The following is a 10,539-nucleotide window of genomic DNA, read 5'->3' as shown; positions in this document are numbered from 1 at the left end:
CTGGGAATCTTCTGGCTCTTAAAATTGATCTTTGTAGTTTCTTGTCTTGTAATTCTGAAGAGATAAATATTCTTTCTTCAAGTTTCACAGGCACAAGACTGTGCTTTTTGAATGCGAAAGTGTGCCAATCCTAGGGGAATGGTTCTTCTGCTTCGACAAGCAAAAACATCACCTGGGGAGCTAATTCACAATGCAGATTCCCACACTGGCTTCTTCACACCTCAAATTCCGATATGGTAGGCATGAGATGGGGCCTAGTACCCTGCATTTAAACCAGCTCCCCTAAACAGGTGATTCTGTTTAGGTGGTTTGAAGCCATGCTGGAGAACACAGGCATACCATTTCTCCCTTGGGATCATATCTAGGTATAAGCCCATATACTGTATGCTTTGAAAGTGTTTTGAAATCCATGATTGAAAGACTGATATGCAAAGGCATTAGTTTCATGATCTGACAAACGAATAAAGACTCATGAGGCCATATTACACGATGCTCAAGAACTTAGGCTCTGTAGTCAGACTGCCTAAGTTTTAATTTCCATTCCTGTGGCTGCTGGAAACAAGTCACTTAACTTCTCTAAGCCTCAGTTTCCTCAATTATAAGACAGGGGTAATAATAATTATTACTAATAATACCAATCTAATCAGATTGTTGTGAGGATTAAATGAAATAATGTATATGAAATGCTTAGCACAGCGCCTGGCACAGAGTAAGTGTTCAATAAATTTTGGCTGCTATTTTTTTGTAACAGCATAACAAAAATTACGGTAAATAGGATTGCGTCCTTTTCCTTTCTTTTTAGGAAACTGTGAGCACTTTGCAGAGTACCAAGTTAATCAGCACAGAATCCCCAGGAAATGGTTGAGGATTCTTTAGTCACTTTACAGTGGCCCCTTTGAACTGCTTATGTCATTTTCATGTTAAATCTGGTTAGTAGTGGCTTTGCCTCATTGCTTGGGTCTCTAGGCCTCTTGCAAGCCCTGCCACACAGACTGATTTCACACAGAGATAAGTACAGGGTGTATCTTCCTCTTTCAGGGAGTGCACACATTTTCTTTTGATGTGATTGTCATTTACTTCATAAACTGGAACAGGTAATCTCTGTCGAACAGGATAAATGCAATTGACAGTCATGGTTTGGAGAGAATGGCTGGTGTGCTCTCAGGTCCCTAACTGCAGGGATGGGAGGATTTGTGGGATGAATGGCTGCACCTTCCTCAGAGACACTGGGATCTTCGACTTTGAGTCTCTGGATTCTCAAGTATTTCTCCAGGAAGTGGGGATACTCAAATACTCATTGAAATTGAAAGCTTGAGGACTTCCCTGGTGGCGCAGTGGTTAAGAATCCGCCTGCCAATGCAGGGGACACAGGTTCGAGTCCTGGTCTGGGAAGATCCCACATGCCGCAGAGCAACTAGGCCTGTGCACCACAACTACTCAGCCTGTGCTCAAGAGCCCGCAAGCCACAACTCCTGAAGCTCGGGCGCCTAGAGCCCGTGCTCTGCAACAAGAGAAGCCACCGCAATGAGAAGACCACACACCTACAACGAAGAGTAGCCCCCGCTCACTGCAACTAGAGAAAGCCCGCGTGCAGCAACAAAGACCCAACTCAGCCATAAGTAAATAAACAAACAAACAAATATATAAATAAATAGAATAAGACTGTCAGAGCTGCAAGGGATTTTATTTAAAAAAAAAAATTGAAAGCTTGAGATTGGCCCGATTTAAGATGACCTGTTTCCCAGTGCTTTGCAAAATGCCAGTCTAGATTGGGTTTTTGGTTTCCTTGCTGATTGAAATAAAATTTTATCAGAATCATAAGAAATGATGCACAGATACTGTTATTTCTATCTCTCCTCCACCGATCCTCAAACCACTACACACTGGAAACACCTGAACTCTGTTCAACTCCCAGAGTTACGGTTTAATTGGTCAGGGTTTTTTTTTTTTTTTTGCGGTACGCGGTTCTCTCACTGTTGTGGCCTCTCCGGTTGCGGAGCACAGGCTCCGGACGCGCAGGCTCAGCGGCCATGGCTCACGGGCCCAGCCGCTCTGCGGCATGTGGGATCTTCCCGGACCGGGGCACGAACCCGTGTCCCCTGCATCGGCAGGCGAACTCTCAACCACTGCGCCACCAGGGAAGCCCCCTGGTCAGGGGGTTTGACCTTGAGACTGGGAATTTAGAAAGCTCCTCAGGTGATTCTAATGTCTAGCCAAGCTTGAGAACCTCTGCTTTACAGGATAATTCTCCATGTACTCATCTTTGGCTTTTTATATTTATAAAATATAAATATAAAATATTTTTATTTATATTTATATATTCCCTGAGATGTCAAATTCATCTTCCCAGCTTTTCCCACATACTTTATGAATTTTTGAAAATAAAGAGACCTTCAGAATTACCCTAGACCAGTGGTTCTAAACCAGGGTTGATTTTCTCCCTCGTGGGATATCTGGCAATCTCTGGAGACATTTTTGACTCACAACTGGGGCACGAGTGAGCCTGTGCTATTGGCATCTGGTGGATAGAGGCCAGGGACGCTGCTAAACATCCTACAACGCACAGGATGCTGCCTCCCCTACCCTCCCACAGAGAAGTATCCTGCCCAAGATGTTAATAGTGTCAACATTGAGAAACTCTGCCTTAAACTTGATCTCTCTCATTTTACAAATGGGAAGATAGATGATATCTTGATTTGCCCAAGGATTCATGCATAATTATTGGCAGAATAAAATTCCTAACAATTGTAGCATTACAGTGGAACCCTGCCCTTATGCTCTTCCCTCCCTTATAACCTACCGCCCTAGGGAAATTTGTTATTCATCTTGTTTCCTTTTCCCTCTCAAATATCACCAGGCTCTCAACGGTGGTGACATGTTTCCTGTATTATAGTATTTCAAATTTCTTAAATTAAAAAAAAAAAGGGCGTAGGATAAATTGCATAGGCTCAATAAGCACCTTTTTTCTTTCTTTTTTTTTTTCCTCTTGGAGGGAATAATAACAACTTGGTGCTGGGCCTGGGTTGCTTTTTTCTGAAAGCAGCTCTGATTGGGAGTTACATAAATCTATGATTAATTAAAAAAATGGCCAAACGAGGTAATTGTCACTTCATAAACCTGGTTTGGTGAGCAAAATGTTTCTAACTTAGGCACCCACAAAATGAAATTATACAACGTCTTCTTGGTGACGAGAAGGCCGGCAGAGCCTCTGCAGTCCTCCTTCAGAGCAGGGATCGTGTTCACGTGCCTGCACACGTGCCTCGGCGTGTGGCTGTGCATGTGGCTGTGCATGTGACTGTGTGTGACCATGCACGTGCCTGCGGGCGTGCTGGTGCACGTGCACGCGCACGTGAGTGCGTGCCCGTGCGCGTGAGTGCGTGCCGTGCGTCTGCGTGCCCGTGCGTCTCTGTGTTGCGGGGTGCCGGAGCGCAGTCTCTTAGCTCCAGAACTGCTTGGAGAGAGTTTGGGAAGCTGATGGCGACTTTGAATTCGGAACCTGTGAGTACACCTTCCTTTACTTGCATATTCCCTCAGTACCACCCCCCTCCCCCCATCTCCACCTCAGCTAAAGTAATTAACTGTGGTTATTTCTGGAAGGTAGGATTTGGGATTATGCGTGTGTAAAATATATTTCTTTTTTACTTTATTCTTTCTACTTTTTCTGTGAATGCGTTTCTGTAATAATGCAAGCTTTTAATCAAATGTTATAACTGCAGAATCACTTGGGAGCTTCTGAACAAAACCCTCGGGCGCCATCCCCAGAGACTGCGATTCCGTTGGTTTGGGGTGGGGTCCAGGAAAGGGTGTCTGAGTTTCCCCAGGCGGTTCTTCTGTGCGGCTAGATTGGAGACCCCGGGTCTAGGAGAGAGGTTCTCAACTTTGTCTGCAGAGCTGCAGAAAACACCCATGCCTGCCTGGGTGCACCTGCAGAGGTTCTGATTGAGTTGGTCTGGAGCTGGGCCTGGGCTTTGGCAGTATTAAGCGTTCCCCAGGTGATTCAGGCATTGGAAGGGCTGCTTGGTATCCCTAAGGATTTTTTGGGGGGGATTATCTTATTTTTGCTCTCTTACCAAGCTTCCCCTGTCAACAGAGTTAATGAAATTGCTCTAAACTTTGATCACAGGACTAGAAACAAGGGTCCATCCCCTTTGGGGGGCAGTAACAGTCAAAGTTAGGGGAACACTAATTTTAAAGATAGATTGTATTTTTCATTGTTGAGAAAAGGATGAGCTTGAAGGAGATTTTACTTATTAAAACTCACTTACAAAAAAAAAAAAAAACAAAACTCACTTACCTTCATAAACTACCCTAAGAAGATTCATAAAGAGTAAGGAGCTGCCTCTGGGGTGCAAAGAGGCCTATGCAGTAGGTACTAACAAATGTTTTTAGTCTCCAAATACTTCTGCCTCTCTTTCCTTTTGCTCCACCCCCACCCCCCGGCCTTTTTTTTTTTAAGGAAGGAAGGGTCTCCTTCCAGTTGTATCTTAACAGACTCTTCTGTGATGATGCCCAGGTTGAATTCGGGACTTTGTTTTGTTAGAGCAGCCGTGCAGCTTTTTAGGCTTATTAAAGATACGGAGTGACTGCCCCTGGTGCCTCGACCCTAGGGCCTTCCTGGAGTCGTGAGATGCCGAGTTCTGCAGTGTGATGGGCCCTCGGAAGGGTCTAGGGCCCGGTTGACAGAGGGGACCTCATAACAGCGAGGCAGGCCCCGGCGGGTCTGAAAAGCGGTCCAGTCACAGCCGTTTCTGGCTTCCTGCTTCTCCACAGGAGCCACTTGGGAGCAGTATGGCCTTGCCTATGAGGGAGGCTCAGGGAACCTTCCTGGAACTGACCAGCGCAGCCCGGAGCCTGGAGCCCGTGGCTGATGACAAGTGAAAGAGTTCACAGAATATAAATCTTTCAACTTGCAGATGCTCCTTTGGTGAGAAATGAGACAGTGGGTAAGAAGTGGGCAGAATCCTTGCCCCAGTAAATGAGAGTAAAGGATGGGAGACCCTGCCCTTTGTTCTGTGATTCGATAGTACAAAGTTTGTGGGAAAGAAGATTCTCTGCTATGGTGGGTCCTTAATGGGCTTCTGAATGGGAGGCACCGGTGCCTCTCTTTATCTCACTGACAAAAGAGACAAAACAGAGAGAAGCTATCACTGGCCTGATGTGATATCCCACCATGCGGCAGCTTCCAGGTTGAAAGCTCTTCTGACACAAGTCAAACAGAGGAACATATGACTCAGGGCCTTGCAATCTTGCTTTCATAAGAAACAGTATGAACTTTTCAAACTTCTGTGTTTGTTTAGGTCTTTGAATTAGATTCTTTACCATGGATATGTCTCGCCGCCAAGGAGATCACATTTGAAGTATTATTTTACAAATTATGAAGTGTGTCTGTGTGTGTGATTAGCATTGTATTTCCATTTTCTGGCTTGCTCTATATTGTCATGCTTCCAGAATCTGTTTAGAAAGGGAGAGAACGAAGGGCATACAGGGAGTTGGGGGTGGAGGTCGAGGGAGCATATGGGCAGAGGTGCAGGAAAGAGAGAGAAGTGGGCTGACTAGAGGGTTCCCCAGATTGCCAAGGTCACAGGGCAACAGGAATTAAGTGTGAACCTCTGAACTTGGTTTGTTGGCTGGCTGTGAGCTCTCTCTCAGCTCATTCCTTTTCCAGGTATTACTCAATCCCATTTCAGTCATCAGTTCCTTGGTGAGAATAAACCTAACTCTGGAGGGAGGGCAGGAGGAGGAGTTGTCAGATGAGAGAACTAACAGATCCCACTGGCAGCTTTTTAGCCTCTCCCTAAAAGCATGAGGAGGTAAGGACCACCTGACTGCCAGCTCTACTGTTGTGCACCTGGGGTTGATTCCAGAGGTTATGAGGTGCACTCAGAGGAGAGGGCACCTGGAGATCTTGTGCTCACAGCCAGCCAGGACAAAGCACGTGAGCCTGTCAGTCTTTCCTGCTGTTCCTCCCTCTGGAGGTCAGAACTAGCCAGTCTAGCTGAGCCAAGTGAGATACTTCCTTCTTGATGCTCTTGGGAGCTTCCCACACCCCAGGCTAGAAGACGCTCCAGTTGGCTTTGGGGGTGAACTGGTGTCTCTCGTTACTGGAATTCTGAGGGATTCTAGATTCTCTGGAGCCAAATGGAGGTTTCTGTGCATCCTCTATCTGAATTTAGCCCAAAAGTCAGCAAGCGATCACCACAGCTGTTTCTCCGGTTATATCCTCAGTGAACCATGGAAGCAAACAAACTTTGATTCCATGACTATGACTAATAAAGTCAAAAGTCAACTAGACACCAGACCTGTAAGAAAGTGTTTCATCACAGGGGCAAGATTCAGGGCTGCCATGTCAAAGTTTTAGGGGCTATACAAAAACAATGAAATAGGAGCTGGTTCTGGGAACATACAAATAGCCTGTTATATATTATGACATGGAAAGTTCTTCAGGTAAACAGATGTAAGCCATCAGGGCTGGCATAATTACTTTGTAAATTGCTTGATTAGCAGCACTTGTGGAGACCCCATACTTGAGCACAGGGGTCTTCGTTCTTGTTTGGCTGTGATAATGAAGGCCATAATTAACATGTAGGGCGCTGTGATAAATGCATTAGATATATTTTCTCATTTAATCCTCACAACAACTTTATGAGGTAGGTATTATTACCTCTCTGTTGTGCAGATGAGAATGCTTGAAGAGGTTAAGTCATGTGTAGGCTCCCCTGGATGGTAGGTGGAGGAGCTTCTGTAGCTTGTGTTCTTTTATAGTCCCCCTCCCGCTTTAGAGGTTCTTTGGGGGATACTCCAGGGTGTTGACCCTCATAGATTTTCCTAATATGGGTTAGTAGGTGTGAGAGTAAAATCCTCCTTTTCATTTAGATTAATTGTGCCAACAAATTAATTGTGAGACCATAAGGCTGAGAGACTAGCTCTCCAACAGGGTGCTAAGTGAAATGAAAAACTGCTTATTTCTAATTGCTTTAAGTAGCAGTGTTGAATCTTCAGGTAGGGCTCCTAGTTGTAGGTTTGGACCAACTTCCTCTTGAAAGAAAGGAAGTTGAGAAATCTACAATTCCTAGGTAGAAGAACAAACAGAACATCCCCTGTCCTCTGACAAGTCAAAAAAAAAAAAAAAACCTAACAAAACTGTAGTAGGATTCCCTCATTTTGTAGGGGGATGTTTTAAGGACTGTTTCTCTGTTTATTCTGCAAACCAAGGGGAGCTTCACCTGGTGTTTCGGTAACAAGATCCGCAGTGGTGCTGTCTCTGAAAGACCAGACTCAGTGTCAGGGAAGCTTGGAGGCTGTATGTAGGGAACAGCACAGTGCACCGGAAGAGCTGGCTCTAGTTCTGGCACCAGTAGGTCCTGTGACTTGAACCAGCCCCGTCAGCTTTCCTCAGCTTGCCTAACTGGTTTGATTTGGGATGGCAGTAAGACTGCATGCTATGCTCACTTCGATGATCATAGATGTTCCTGGGGGGCATGTCAAATAACGGAGGTCAACCTATAACTCTTATTTTGTGTGGCTCATTTGTTCATTGTAAACACTTGGTTCATACTTCCTGCATGCCAGGTACTGTGTTTTATTTTAACTCAATTCTTACAGCAATCCAGTGAGGGAGATACTATTCTTACCTTGATTTTGCAGATGAGGAAATAGGAGCACATGGAAGTTGATTTGTTCAAGGTCACCCACAAGTATGGGGTATGTGGTAGAGTCAGGCTGGAACCCAGGTCGTTGGAACCTCAATTGTGTGTTTTTAACAACTGTGCTACGGTCCTTCTCCATCTGACCTCCTCCGAAGTATACTCAGTTTTGACATGTCTCTTTTTTGGGGGGTGGTGTTCTTGTCTTTCTGAATAAAGAGGTTGTATATTGGGAGCCTAAGGGAGGCTAGAACTAGAGCTTAGTTGTTGAAAGACCCTGTGGCCTTCAGATTTCAGAGTCCTGCCTGAGGAAGATCTGGAGAGGTTTGAGGACTTCTGATGTTTTCTTCTCATTATGCATTCTAGATGCACTACTTTTTCCCTTCTAAAGAATATGATATTAAATCCCAATGTTATTATTTTTGTTAATTGTAAAATTACTGTGCAGTAATTTGTAACATTCATTTGTATCATCAGTATCTATATGTGGCCTATTGCTGGGTTCTTGCCTTGACAACAGCAATTATTGACATGCCTTTCAATGTCCAGCAGAATGTAGGAACATAATAATCAGCACTCATCACAAATCTATTCACTTTATTTGTTTTTATTAATTTTTTTCTTATTACAACAACACGTGTTCAGTGAGGAGCAAATAGATAATACCAAAATGCCAAAAGAAGAAAGATAAAATCTTCCAGAATCGTACCATTCTGTGATAGCTATACCAAAGCAATATCTATAGAGTTTTGCTCATAAAAGGCTGTATTCAAGAATTTTATACCTAGCCAGATTGTCTTTCATGTGTGAAAATAACAATTATATTCTCTGGTAGACAAAGCTTCAGAAATTTTCTGTGATATTGGTTCTCTTGGGAAAGGTTTTACTTATTTGTCTCTTTTGAAAAAAGTACGTGAAGATAAATTCCAGGTGACTAAGAGATGGTTGATGGTGCAGTGAGTGATCAAAAAACCAGAGTATGAAAAAGGCCAGGGGCAGACACTTAAACCAGTCAGTGTACATCTGTTTGTATACCTAGATAGTTATAAATAATAATTAGGGATTACATATAAAATCTGTAATTGGATTTTTGTTTACAAACTGAAAGCAAATTTAAAAAATAATTCTTAGACGATACATGATACAGTAGTAATTATGTGGTGATCTGTACCTATAGCTCCAGATTGTATCATCAAAGTCTGAGAAGGAAATTCTGGGAATGGGTAGGGGAGAAGGAGTAGGAGGTAACGGGAGGAGGAGAAGTGGGAGGAATTCAAGGCATTTGACTTGGATAATGTGAGCCATTTGTATTTGTATACCCTGAAAAATAAAATATTATAAGTATTTTGAAAAATATTTAAATTAGTCAAGTGAGGATTATTATCATTTTAAGTAATATCAGTCCTTTAAAAATTTAGCTAAGTAACTTTGTGGCTTTTTAGGCAATTATACAATTTGTGCATTTTGTTTTTGAACCCAGTTCTCTCTGAGCTTGTTCGGCTGCTAAGCCCAGTTTACTGTGTGTTTCTCAAAGTAACCTTGATGAAGAGAAGCATACTGTCCTGTCTGCTTATGTCTGGGGTCTGACTGCCCAATTGGTCCTAGAGATTAAAAGACAATTTTTTTCTTTTTTTTTTTAATGGACCGAATTATTTAATTAGGTTCTTTGTAAGAAGTTTAGAACACTACTTTGTGAGGATAAATTCCTTTTGTAAGAGCAAACACAGAGCGGAGGTAACCCTGGAGTTGAGGAACGGCTTTGATTCTTCTCAGAATTTGTGAGTGCACAGCTTTCTGATCAACCTTCCGCTGCTCTGTAATCTTGTATTTCTCTCTCTGTGTCGAAGATCTCACCTTCCTGGTGCCTGGGCTTATGCAGTTTCTTCTTGAAGTAAGCGTCAGTGAGATGTTCTGGGATTTTCACACCACTGATACCAATTTTGGTGGAAGCGGCAATGACAGATTTCTGGTGTGTTCTCCGCAGAGGAACTCGATTGAGGGACAGAGACCCAGTCACAAGTAGCAAGCCCCTGCTCAGCTGCTTCAGGAAAATGACCCTCTTGCCTCTGTGGCGCCCAGTGAGGATAAGCAGAATGGTCGCAGGAGTGATGCTAGCGCGCAGTTTTCTCACATGCTTACTGAAGGGTTTTTTTGCCGTGACTCAACAGCTTTCGAGGCACGTCTTCAGTAGGATAATACCTAGGCATTTTGTGAAGATTAACCACCCAGGTGCTACCATTCTTGTCACTACCAACTGGTTTTGTGACAGTAGCAAGAGCCTTCACCTTTTTCTTTTCAACCTTGGACTTAGCTACTGAATACTTCCTCTTGTACAAGGCCTTTCTGGAATACATAGCCGATCGGGAATATCTGCCCATTCCTCTGACCACGACAGGGTTTCGGCTGCAGTGGGGCTTCCCCTGCTAGGATGCTACATGTGTGTACATCTCCTTTCAAGGAAATAAACTAAACAGATTGGAATTTACCAAAAGATGTTCTCTAATTCCGATTGAATTTATACTTTAATAATTCTTGAATATTGTTTTCTCTCAACTTGAGGCGCACTGGCACTGAACACAGCTTCTTTTGGAAATGTTGGTGTTGCAATTTGCTAATATCCTGTGTGTGGGGGGGGTGTGTTTGTGTGGCGGGGGTGCAAGGAGGGTCAGGAAGGATTCACGAATCAGATGTTCAGATGAGGACAGATAGGAATCCCTCCATTAGTAGGCTAGTTGCAGGAAGGCTAATCAGCACTTCAGCACGGAAGTTAGCAGCCTTTCTCCTGGCCTGACCGCTGCTTCTCCTGGTGGTGGCAAGGTTTTCAAGCCTCGTTACTGGAAAGTTCATCCTGTTAGATTCCCACTTAGAGTAGGAGGATGTGATTGGAAATAGCTCA

The 10,539-nt window shown here is 43.8% G+C and overlaps 1 pseudogene; it reads right to left on the bottom strand.

Annotated features, from left to right (window-relative positions):
• Positions 1-9,320: 9,320 nt before the first annotated feature.
• On the bottom strand, positions 9,321-10,060 carry LOC115864197 (large ribosomal subunit protein eL6 pseudogene; annotated as a pseudogene).
• Positions 10,061-10,539: the final 479 nt, after the last annotated feature.

The sequence above is a fragment of the Globicephala melas genome, chromosome 12 (assembly GCF_963455315.2).
Source record: "Globicephala melas chromosome 12, mGloMel1.2, whole genome shotgun sequence".
NCBI lineage: Eukaryota > Metazoa > Chordata > Mammalia > Artiodactyla > Delphinidae > Globicephala > Globicephala melas.
This window is presented reverse-complemented; position numbering and strand designations above follow the sequence as displayed.